This window comes from Phocoena sinus, chromosome 18 (genome assembly GCF_008692025.1).
Source record: "Phocoena sinus isolate mPhoSin1 chromosome 18, mPhoSin1.pri, whole genome shotgun sequence".
In the NCBI taxonomy this organism is placed as follows: domain Eukaryota; kingdom Metazoa; phylum Chordata; class Mammalia; order Artiodactyla; family Phocoenidae; genus Phocoena; species Phocoena sinus.
The window spans coordinates 24787586-24799585 of NC_045780.1; the positions used below are offsets into that span (position 1 = coordinate 24787586).

Here is a 12000-nt window from a genome sequence, read left to right on the forward strand (position 1 = left end):
ACAAAGCACCGAGCTGATCTCCCTGTGCTATGCAGCTGCTTCCCACTAGCTACCTGTTTTACATTTGGTAGTGTATATATGTCAATGTTACTCTCTCACTTCATCCCAGCTTACCCTTCCCCCTCCCTGTGTCCTCAGGTCCATTCTCTACGTCTGTGTCTTTATTCCTGTTCTGCCCCTAGGTTCTTCAGAACCATTTTTTTTTGTTTTTTTTAGATTCCATATATATGTGTTAGCATATGGTATTTGTTTTTCTCTTTCTGACTTACTTCACTCTGTATGACAGATTCTAGGTCCATCCATGTCACTACAAATAACTCAATTTCGTTTCTTTTTATGGCTGAGTAATATTCTATTGTATATATGTGCCACATCTTCTTTATCCATTCATCTGTCAGTGGACACTTAGGTTGCTTCCATGTCCTGGCTATTGTAAATAGTGCTGCAATGAACATTGTGGCACATGACTCGTTTTGAGTTATGGCTTTCTCAGGTTATATGCCCAGTAGTGGGATTGCTGGGTCATACGGTAGTTCTATTTTTAGTTTTTTAAGGAACCTCCATACTGTTCTCCATACTGACTGTATCAATTTACATTCCCACCAACATTGCAAGATGATTCCCCTTTCTCTACACCCTCTCTGGCATTTATTGTTTCCACATTTTTTGATGATGGCCATTCTGACCAGTGTGAGATGATACTTCATTGTAGTTTTGAATTGCATTTTTCTAACGATTAGTGATGTTGAGCATCTTTTCATGTGTTTGTTGGCAATCTGTATATCTTCTTTGGAGAGATGTCTATTTAGTCTTCTGCCCATTTTGGATTGGGTTGTTTGTTTTTTTGATACTGAGCTGCATGAGCTGCTTGTATATTTTGGAGATTAATCCTTTGTCAGTTGCTTCATTTGCAAATATTTTCTCCCATTCTGGGGGTTGTCTTTTCATCTTGGTTATGGTTTCCTTTGCTGTGCAAAAGTTTTTCAGTTTCATTAGGTCCCATTTTATTTATTGTTGTTTTTATTTCCATTTCTCTGGGAGGTGGGTCAAAAAGGATCTTGCTGTGATTTATGTCATAGAGCGTTCTGCCTATGTTTTCCTCTAAGAGTTTGATAGTTTCTGGCCTTACATTTAGGTCTTTAATCCATTTTGAGTTTATTTTTGTGTATGGTGTTAAGGAGTGTTCTAATTTCATTCTTTTAAATGTAGCTGTTCAGTTTTCCCAGCAGCACTTATTGAAGAGGCTGTCTTTTCTCCATTGTATATTCTTGCCTCCTTTATCAAAGATGAGGTGACCATATGTGTGTGGGTTTATCTCTGGGTTTCCTATCCTGTTCCATTGACCTGTATTTCTTGTGTCAGTACCATACTGTCTTGATTACTCTAGCTTTGTAGTATAGTCTGAAATCTGGGAGCCTGATTCCTCCAGCTCCGTTTTTCTTTCTCAAGATTGCTTTGGCTATTCGGGGTCTTTTGTGTTTCCATACAAAGTGTGCAATTTTTTGTTCTAATTCTGTGAAAAATGCCATTGGTAGTTTGATAGGGATTGCATTGAATCTGTAGATTGCTTTGGGTAGTATGGTCATTTTCACAGTGTTGATTCTTCCAATCCAAGAACATGGTATATGTCTCCATCTGTTTGTATCATCTTTAAATTCTTTCATCAGTGTCTTACAGTTTTCTGCATACAGGTCTTTTGTCTCATTAGGTAGGTTTATTCTTAGGTATTTTATTCTTTTTGTTGCAGTGGTAAATGGGAATGTTTCCTTAAATTCTCTTTCAGATTTTTCATCATTAGTGCATAGGAATGCAAGAGATTTCTGTGCATTAATTTTTTGTCCTGCTACTTTACCAAATTCATTGATTAGCTCTAGTAGTTTTCCGGTAGTGTCTTTATGATTCTCTATGTATAGTATCACATCATCTGCAAACAGTGACAGTTTTACTTCTTCTTCTCTGATTTGGATTCCTTTTATTTCCTTATTTCTTCTCTGATTGCTGTGGCTAAAACTTCCAAAACTATGTTGAAAAATAGTGGTGAGAGTGGGCAACCTTGTCTTGTTCCTCATCTTAGACGAAATGGTTTCAGTTTTTCACCATTGAGGACGATGTTGGGTGTGGGTTTGTCATATATGGCCTTTATTATGTTGAGTTAGGTTCCCTGTATGCCTACTTTCTGGAGCGTTTTTATCATAAATGGGTGTTGAATTTTTTCAAAAGCTTTTTCTGCATGTGTTGAGGTTATCATATGGTTTTTATCCTTCAATTTGTTAATATGGTGTATCACATTGATTGATTTGCATATATTGAAGAATCCTTGCATTCCTGGAATAAACCCCACTTGATCATGGTGTATGATCCTTTTAATGTGCTGTTGGATTCTGTTTGCTAGTATTTTGTTGAGGATTTTTACTTCTATGTTCATCAGAGTTATTGGCTTGTAGTTTTCTTTTTTTTGTGACATCTTTGTCTGGTTTTGGAATCAGGGTGATGGTGGCCTCGTAGAATGAGTTTGGGAGTGTTCCTCCCTCTGCTATATTTTGGAAGAGTTTGAGTAGGATAGGTATTAGCTCTTCTCTAAATGTTTGATAGATTGGGCTGTGAAGCCATCTGGTCCTGGGCTTTTGTTTGTTGGAAGATTTTAAATCACAGTCTCAATTTCAGTGCTTGTGATTGGTCTTTTTATATTGTCTCTTTCTTCCCGGTTCAGACTTGGAAGGTTGTGCATTTCTAAGAATTTGTCTGTTTCTTCCGTATTGTCCATTTTATTGGCATATAGTTGCTTGTAGTAATCTCTCATGATCCTTTGTATTTCTGCTGTGTCAGTTTTTACTTCATCGTTTTCATTTCTAATTCTGTCGTTTTGATTTGAGTCTTCTCCCTTTTTTTCTTGATGAGTCTGGCTAGTGGTTTATCAATTTTGTTTATCTTCTCATAGAACCAGCTTTTAGTTTTATTTATCTTTGCTATCATTTCCTTCCTATTGTTTTCATTTATTTCTGATCTGATCTTTATGATTTCTTTCCTTCTGCTAACTTTGGGGTTTTTTTGTTCTTCTTTCTCTAATTGCTTTAGGTGTAAGGTGAGGTTGTTTATTTGAGATGTTTCTTGTTTCTTAAGGTAGGATTTTATTGCTGTAAAGTTCCCTCTTAGAACTGCTTCTGCTGCGTCCCATAAATTTTGGGTCATCATGTTTTCATTGTCATTTGTTTCTAGGTATTTTTTGATTTCCTCTTTGATATCTTCAGTGATCTCTTGATTAATTAGTAGTGTATTTTTTAGCCTCCATGTGTTTGTACTTTTTACAGTTTTATTCCTGTAATTGATGTCTAGTCTCATAGCATTGTGGTCAGAAAAGATACTTGATACAATTTCAATTTTCTTAAATTTACCAGGCTTGATTTGTGACCCACAATATGGTCTATCCTGGAGAATGTTCCATGAGCACTTGAGAAGAAAGTGTATTCTGTTGTTTTTGGATGGAATGTCCTATAAGTATCAATTAAGTCCATCTTGTTTATTGTATCATTTAAAGCTTGTGTTTCCTTATTTATTTTTATTTTGGATGATCTGTCCATTGGTGAAAGTGGGGTGTTAAAGTCTCCTACCATGATTGTGTTGCTGTCTATTTCCTCTTTCATAGCTGTTAGTATTTGCCTTATGTATTGAGGTGCTCCTATTTTGGGTGCATAAATATTTACAGTTGTTATATCTTTTTCTTGGATTGGTCACTTGATCATTATGTAGTGTCCTTTCTGTCTCTTACAATAGTCTTTATTTTAGTCTATTTTGTCTGATATGAGAATTGCTACTCCAGCTTTCTTTTGATTTCTATTTGCATGGAATATCTTTTTTCCATCCCCTTACTTACAGTCTGTATGTGTCCCTAGGTCTGAAGTGGGTCTCTTGTAGACAACATATATACAGGTCTTGTTTTTGTATCCATTCAGCCATTCTGTGTCTTTTGGTTGGAGCATTTAATCCATTTACATATAAGGTAGTTGTTGATATGTATGTTCCTATTACCATTTTCTTAATTGTTTTGGATTTGTTGTTTTAGGTCTTTTCTCTTGTGTTTCCTGCCTTGAGAAGTTCCTTTAGCATTTGTTGTAAAGCTGGTTTGGTGGTGCTAAATTCTCTTAGCTTTTGCTCATCTGTAAAGGTTTTAATTTCTCCATCGAATCTGAATGAGATTTTTGCTGGGTAGAGTAATTTGGTTGTAGGTTTTTCCCTTTCATCACTTTAAATATGTCCTGCCACTCCCTTCTGACTTGCAGTGTTTCTGCTGAAAAATCAGCTGTTAACCTTATGGGGATTCCCGTGTATGTTATTTGGTGCTTTTCCCTTGCTGCTTTTAATGTTTCTTTTTTGTATTTAATTTTTGATAGTTTGATTAATGTGTGTCTTGGCATGTTTCTCTTTGGGTTTATCCTGTATGGTACTCTCTGTGCTTTCTGGACTTGATTGACTATTTCCTTTCCCATATTAGGGAAGTTTAGGAGTATAATCTCTTTAAATATTTTCTCAGATCCTTTCTTTTTCTTTTTTTTTTTTTTTTTTGCAGTACGCGGGCCTCACTGTTGTGGCCTCTCCCGTTGCGGAGCACAGGCTCTGGACACGCAGGCTCACTGACCATGGCTCACGGGCCCAGCCGCTCCGCGGCATGTGGGATCTTCCCGGACCAGGGCATGAACCTGTGTCCCCTGCATCGGCAGGCAGACTCTCAACCACCACGCCACCCGGGAAGCCCTTAGATCCTTTCTTTTTCTCTTCTTCTGGCACCCCTATAATTCACATGTTGTTGCGTTTCATGTTGTCCCAGAGGTCTCTGAGACTGTCCTCAAATCTTCTCATTCTTTTTTCTTTATTCTGTTCCCTGGTGGTTATTTTCACCATTTTATCTTCCAGCTCACTTATCCATTCTTCTGACTCAGTTATTCTGCTATTGATTCCTACTGGAGTAATTGCGTAATTGTTCAATGGTCAGTAATTGTGTTGTTCATCACTGTTCGTTTGCTTTCTAGATCCTTGTTAAATGTTTCTTGTATTTTCTCCATTTTGTTTCGTAGATTTTGTATCAGTTTTACTGTCATTACTCTGAATTCTTTTTCAGGTAGCTTGCCTATTTTGGCTTCATTTATTTCATCTTGTAGGTTTTTAACATATTTTTTGTCGTTTCTTTTTGTTTTTTTTTTTTGGTGGGTGGTTCTGTATCCCTGTCCTACTGGTTGTTTGCCCTGAGACGTCCAGCAGTGGAGTTTGCAGGCAGTTGGATAGAGCCGTGTCTTGGTGCTGAGGACCTCTGGGAGCCCTCCCTCCAATTAATATACCCTGGGATCTGAGGTCCTCTGGTAGTCCAGTGGTATGGACTCAGAACTCCCACCACAGTAGCTTGGAGCCGACCTCCCGCAGGGAACCAAGATCCTGCAAACTTTGTGGCATGGTAAAAAAAAAAAAAAAAAAAAGAGAAACAAAGAACGAAAAAAAGGAGCAGTACAATATCAAGAATAAAAAACTAAATAAAGTTAGAAAGATAAAAAATATATTAGGAAAAATGAAATATAATTGAAACAACTGCAAAAAGGTAAAATAAAACCATAACATAAAAAAGAGAGAAAAAAGGGATGGGGGGAATAAGCAAAAGGAGAGAACAATAACAAAGTATAAAGAATAACATAAGATTAGAAAAATAAAAGATTTATTAGGAAAAATAAAAATATAAAAGAATCAACAACAATGAATCAACAAGGTAAAAGAGAAACCGAATCTAAAAGAGGGAAAAAAAAAAAAGTCTTGCTCTGGGGGCAGAACTTAGGCAGGGGTGGAACTAAGGGAGGGATGGGGTTTAAGGTGGGGTGGGATCTAGGCGGGTGTCTTTTGAGCATAGGGCAGGGCATGGGCGGGGCCTAGGTGGGGGTGACATTCTAGCGTGGGGCGGGTCCTCAGCTTAGGACCTGCGGGGAAGGGGAGAGGCAGCAAGTTGAATGGGGCAACTCTGGAGTGTGGCGTTCCGGAGTTTGGAGGTGAGGCTCTGGGTAAGTGAGTGTGTGTGGGTGGGACTTAGGCCCAGTGCCTTGGAGGAGGTCTTAGAGGGGGTCTCTGAGTGTAGAGGTGGGGCCCTGGGGAGGGTGTAGGGGCGGGGCTTGGGCTTTGCGCGGCAGGAGGGAGGCTCTGAGGGCAGAGGATTAGGCCTGTGAGCCCAACAGGCTCCCCGGTGCCTAAGTGGACAGGGAAAGCGCTGGCCCCCTTCCCTTCCATTCCTTCACGTCTGTCCCCCACTTTCTCCCCCAGGGTCTCCCCTGTTGCTGCTGGACCCCCATCTGTGGGTGAGTCCAGCTGGGTGCAAGAACTTCTCGCCTTCCCCAGCCACCCTTCAGGGGTGCCAGTCCCAGAGGTCTAGACTTTACTTTTCCTCCCTCTTCCCTCCCTCCCACTCCCTCAGAACCCACGTGGCTGGAGGGGGCCTAGCTGGGCAGAGGATCAGGCCTGGGATCTCAGCAGGTTCCTGGGGGTCTACATGGGCAGAGGAAACCTGGCCACGGTCCCTTTTGATCCTCTGCCCTCCCAGTGGTTCCCCAATTTCCCCCTTTGGGCATTGGATTCCTTTTCCTCCCGTGGCTGCCCGTCAGGGATGCCAGTCCTGTCCAGCCTCCACTTCTCCCCCTTCACTCCCCCCATGCCCCATGTCATGCCCAGTTGCTGGGGGCTTCCTCCTGTCCCCTTAGGTGTCCATGGCCCCCCACCAGTGCCTGATAGGTGCCCTAGTTGTGAAGAGATGCAAATTCCGCCTCCTCCTAGTACGCCATCTTGACTCTGCACCCCCGTCACTCCTTTTTGAAGAATTTATTAAAGCTGAATTTGAGCTCTGCATAATTTTCTGAAATTTTAATCTTTACATATATGACAAATTTGAGTCTGTGGAGGGAGAACACTATAATTTACGTCCCTTTAATATAATTGTTTTAAAGCCCTTGAATATGCCTGGCCAAAAAAATAGTACCTATTTTTTTGAAACAAGTATTGGCTAAGAATTGAATAAGGAATTTCGCCTAACTTGAATCCGATATTTTATTTTTACGAAGAGAAGGAAATCCTAGAATATAGGATAGGATATATGATATAGGATATCATATAGATATAGGATATGATATAGGATAGGATATAGGCTAGCCAAACCCAACATAGCCAAACCCAGCATCACAGGCAAGCTCTCTGGTATTACTCTGACATCGGTTTATCATTACATGGACTTTTGAAAGGTAGCATCAAAACCACAATGAGGTATCACCTCGCACCCGTCAGAATGGCCATCATCAAAAAATCTATAAACAATTAATACTGGAGAGGTTATGGAGGAAAGGGGACCCTCTTGCACTGTTGGTGGGAATGTAAATTGACACAGCCACTGTGGAGAGCTGTATGGAGGTTCCTTAAAAAACTAAAAATAGAATTACCATATGATCCAACAATCCCACTACTGGGCATATACCCTGATAAAACTGTAATTCAAAAGGACATGTGTACCCCAATGTTCATTGCAGCACTATTTACAATAGCCAGGACATGGAAACAACCTGAGTGTCCAATGACAGATGAATGGGTAAAGATGATGTGGTCCATATATACAATGGAATATTACTCAGCCATAAAAAGGAATGAAATTGGGTGTTTTGTAGAGATGTGGTTGGACCTAGAGTCTGTCATATAGAGTGAAGTGAGCCAGAAAGAGAAAAACAAATATTGTATATTAATGCATATATGTGGAATCTAGAAAAATGGTACAGATGAACCTATTTGCAGGGCAGGAATAGAGATGTAGACATAGAGAACGGACATGTGGACACAGCAGAGGAAGGGGAGGGTGGGACAAACTGGGAGATCAGGATTGACGTATATACACTACCATGCATAACATAGATAGCTAGTGTGAACATTATAAAACACAGGAAGCTCAGCTCGGTGCTCTGTGACAACCTAGATGGGTGGGATGGGGGGGATCGGAGGGAGGTCCAAGAGGGAGGGGATATAGGTATACATATAGCTGATTCACTTCATTGTACAGCAGAAGCTAACACAACATTTAAAGCAATTATACTCCAATTCAAAAAAAAAGATAGCATCTTGTGCCTGGAAACATTGAGTTCGGGAATTTCTCTCGTGCACTGGGCTGTGTTTATATTAGGTTATGCACGGCAGTTTGCCAGTTTGTTTTGCAGATGTTTGTAATGTACAGTCTTACATCTTGTTTCTATTTCTGGAACACTTTTAAGCATGACTCATGTTTTCTTGAGGTCATCCTAAAAATACAGCTAGTTTCAAGCATTAATGTAAAATATACCACAGACACCACACAGTAGTACCTAACGCTTTCTCTCAGTAGTTTAATGTGACTTCCTGACAAATTAAACGTTTTCTTTGACAAAATACGCTCTACTAAAATATGAATAAGTGAAAATGGGATTTATTTTGAGAAGTGAGTTATCTGATAACATAATGTAAACAACAATATGAATTTGAAATTTTAATAAAAGGAGGTATCACTGGTATCACCAAAGCCCAAGAAATAGAATTAGTGTCCATAAAAGCAAGTCCACTAAATTTGATGGAGCCCTGTGAGGTTCATACTTGTAGGGAAAGTCTTGGACCTGAAGATAGAGCCTGTTAAAAAGATTTTAGAGGAGCAGTAGGACATGGTGGCTGGAGTGCAAGCTTTGGACTCAATTTAGGTCTCAATCCTGGTTTATGAACTTATCAACTGTGGACAAATGATGCCACCATAAGAACTTTGATTTTTTTATTCACAAAATGGGGATAATGAATATTTAACAAATGCTTATACTACTATTGGACACTGTTCTAAGTGCCTAATTTAATCCTCATAACCACCTTATAAGTAAGTTCATTTATCATATCCATTATACAGATGGAGAAACTGAGCACAGAGAATTTAAGTAACTGATTATTACACAGTAAACAGCTATACTAAAACAGTTGGGATTTAAACAGTTTGGGTTGAGTCTATATCCTTATATGCGGTAGTCTGCTACCTTCTAGGGCTGTTGTGAAATCTAAATGAGAGTGTGAAAAATCATTCGTATTTTTACCTAGTACATGACAGGAAGACAATAAATTATGACTATCATTATGAGTTATTAAGGGAAGACGAAAGAAGGGAAAAGAAGAGGTCTTTATGAGGGTATAGTGTAGACTACAAGGCAAGCCACAGGGTTCAGGAGCTGCTTATCCATATTAAGAAATTTATGTAGAATTGAAATGTAGAGGCAGGCATTTCCAGATGCCTCTGGCAGGCATGGAGTAGTGGCAGTACTGCCAGTGGTTGAGAACCACTGTTGAGTGGTAAGAGCAAAGGAAGGGATTGCTGCGAATTGTCAGTTATGCTTTAGGGCCAGTGGTTCTCAGCACGTGAGGATCATGCTAAGTGGAAGACACTCCCATGAACATACTCAAAGTTCTACACAATTCCCAGGATCCGGCTTTAAATAACTCCATCTCCATGCCTTTCTCTCCCACTTAAGAAAGTATACTGGTGTACAAACTGCTCTTTTATTATAATTTTGATTCTTCTTCAGTTTGCTAAGAAAAAGATAAATTATTCCTAAATGTCAGCACTTTGCTAACACTGACAACTTGTGAGGCGAAGACATCACATTCGATTAGGAAATCCTGCCTTTGATTTAAAAAAAAATCTTGAAAAGAAAGATGAGTTCCAATGTCAAGGCATTCAAAATGGAATGGAACTATACTGAGACTCTGTCATTATGAATAGTTACAAATAGTTATAAATAATAAAAGGTGGAGGAAGCTGAAGAGACCAACTTGGCTTTACCTGATAGAACTTTGGAAATTTCATATTTTAATTAGTCAAGTCCAGGTAATGAAAGGTCAGGCACATTTCCAAAGGTGAATACAAAGAGGCAACATAAAACTTTAAGAATAGTGTAGAGAAGACCTGTGGCCAAAGTAAACAGATTTGTGAAAATGTAAAATAACCCAAAGTGTTTACGTTTTTAATTATATATTTGATATCAAAGTAAGAAGAGGTGGTAGATCTGCGGCATAGGGAACTTTGCGTAATTTTACTGATGGAGAAATTAGAGCTTCTTAACTCTTATTTTGTTTCATCCTTAAACAGCAAGCAGATGGACTTACCTTGAAATAAGAAAGAGTAGGCCATATATGACAAAGATTTAAGCCTGGAGTAGGAAAGAAAAATAGTTAAGTGGACATCTGATAGTTAAGAATGAGGTACAGGTGAATTGCTTCCTAGCGTTGTGGAGCTCCTTGAGAGATTCTCAGAGGTATAGGTCTTGGGGCAATGTTTTTTATTCTGTTTTCCATTATTGCATTCCTAAGAACTTTTTCCCCCAATTGTCTCTCCCCAATTCCATGGAATTTCAGTGCGCAGATATATTGTATATCTGTTGATGCACAGCATCCCTTTAGTGGGCAACAGACCATTGTAATAGCTAAGAATTATTCTCAAGTCCCCCTCCAAGAACCAGTTTTTGCCCCCATGCATGGTGTAGAGGCTTCATAGAGGACAGGAGAGAAGCCAAGCACCTCCACTTGGGTGATGAATCTCCTGATTTTCAGACATAGAAGCATTGCTTTGGGGAAATTATAAAATGGTTTAATGTGACCCCAGTGATGTGATACACCAACCAGTCTGCCCAAAACTTTGTCCTTGATCTTCCCACCATGATTAAGAAAATCAGAAATTTATCTTTATTTTTTCCAATGATTCAATGTTAACTTTTTTCAGGGAGGGTAGGGGGAACCACCCTAGCAAGATTATGCTGTTGGTGGAGGGGGCGGGGGGAAGCACAGCTTTAGTCCTAGGCAAGTGTTCTTAGTTTGATCTTTGAATTCTTTCATGACCTTCCTGGATGATTAAACAAAGTTTAACAAGTATGGGTTATTCAACACATACAAAAGACTTTTTTTATATATACATTTACACAATACATATATATATATATATATATACATATACATAACATCAGTATTGTGTTTATGTATAAAATGCAACATAATAGTAAAAGAAACACTGTACCCACACCCAATTTAAGAAGTAGAATGTTACGAATACCGTTGAAGTTATCCATGAGAATCTCTCTGATTCCATGTCCAAGTATCCTGAATTTATCACTTTTGCATTTTTGCTTTTTCAAGCACTGTTTTATCACATATGTATGTATTTGTAAAGAATTCAATTTGCTAGTTTATTGAGCTTTATCAAAATAGTGATATTAATCATTAATGTATGATTTATTTTGTGACAAATTTTTTTCTTATTTAAGAGTTAAACATATTGTTGGAAGTGATGGTAGTTCATTCTGTTTTTTTTGTTGTTGTTATATAATATTCCACTGTGTGCTTTTTATCCATCTCCTGTCTCCAGTTTATTTTGAGCCACACTGCTGTGAGTATTCTATACGTCTCAATGTATAAGGGCAAGAGTTTTTCTTGTATACCTAGGGAAGCACTTGCTAGGTCACTGGGTGACTTATAAGTGAGCAAACACAAATTAATTGTATTAATACAAACATTTAAAAAAATGTTTAGGGAGAAGATGAGTGGATTGATGGGTGATTTAATAGTAGAGTTAGGGAATTCCCTGGTGGTCCAGTGGTTAAGACTCCACATTCCCAATGCAGGGGCCATGGGTTCAATCCCTGGTCGGGGAACTAAGATCCTGCATGCCACGTGGCAAAAAAAAAAAAAAAAAGTAGACTTAGAAGGGCATTATATGGAGTAGTCTTCTATTCCCAAAAGAGTTGGTGTAGAATAGACTTAAATTCTAAAGAAGTCATTTAAGTCTACATCAGACTTCCTAACTGTGAAGTTTGAGAGATCTCACAACCCAGTGCCAACTTAAGTTATAGCTTTAAAAATTTTTTCAAAACTGTGACAATCATTAATTGTCTGGGATGATTTGGTCATATCCCCTTTTTAGAACAAAAGAGATGGGCTTTAAAA

General features: G+C 38.8%; 1 protein-coding gene across 1 annotated transcript in view; it reads left to right on the plus strand.

Annotated features, from left to right (window-relative positions):
• VWA8 (von Willebrand factor A domain containing 8) overlaps positions 1–12000 on the plus strand; it is a 387125-nt gene that overhangs the window by 53426 nt on the left and 321699 nt on the right. The window lies entirely within an intron of this gene.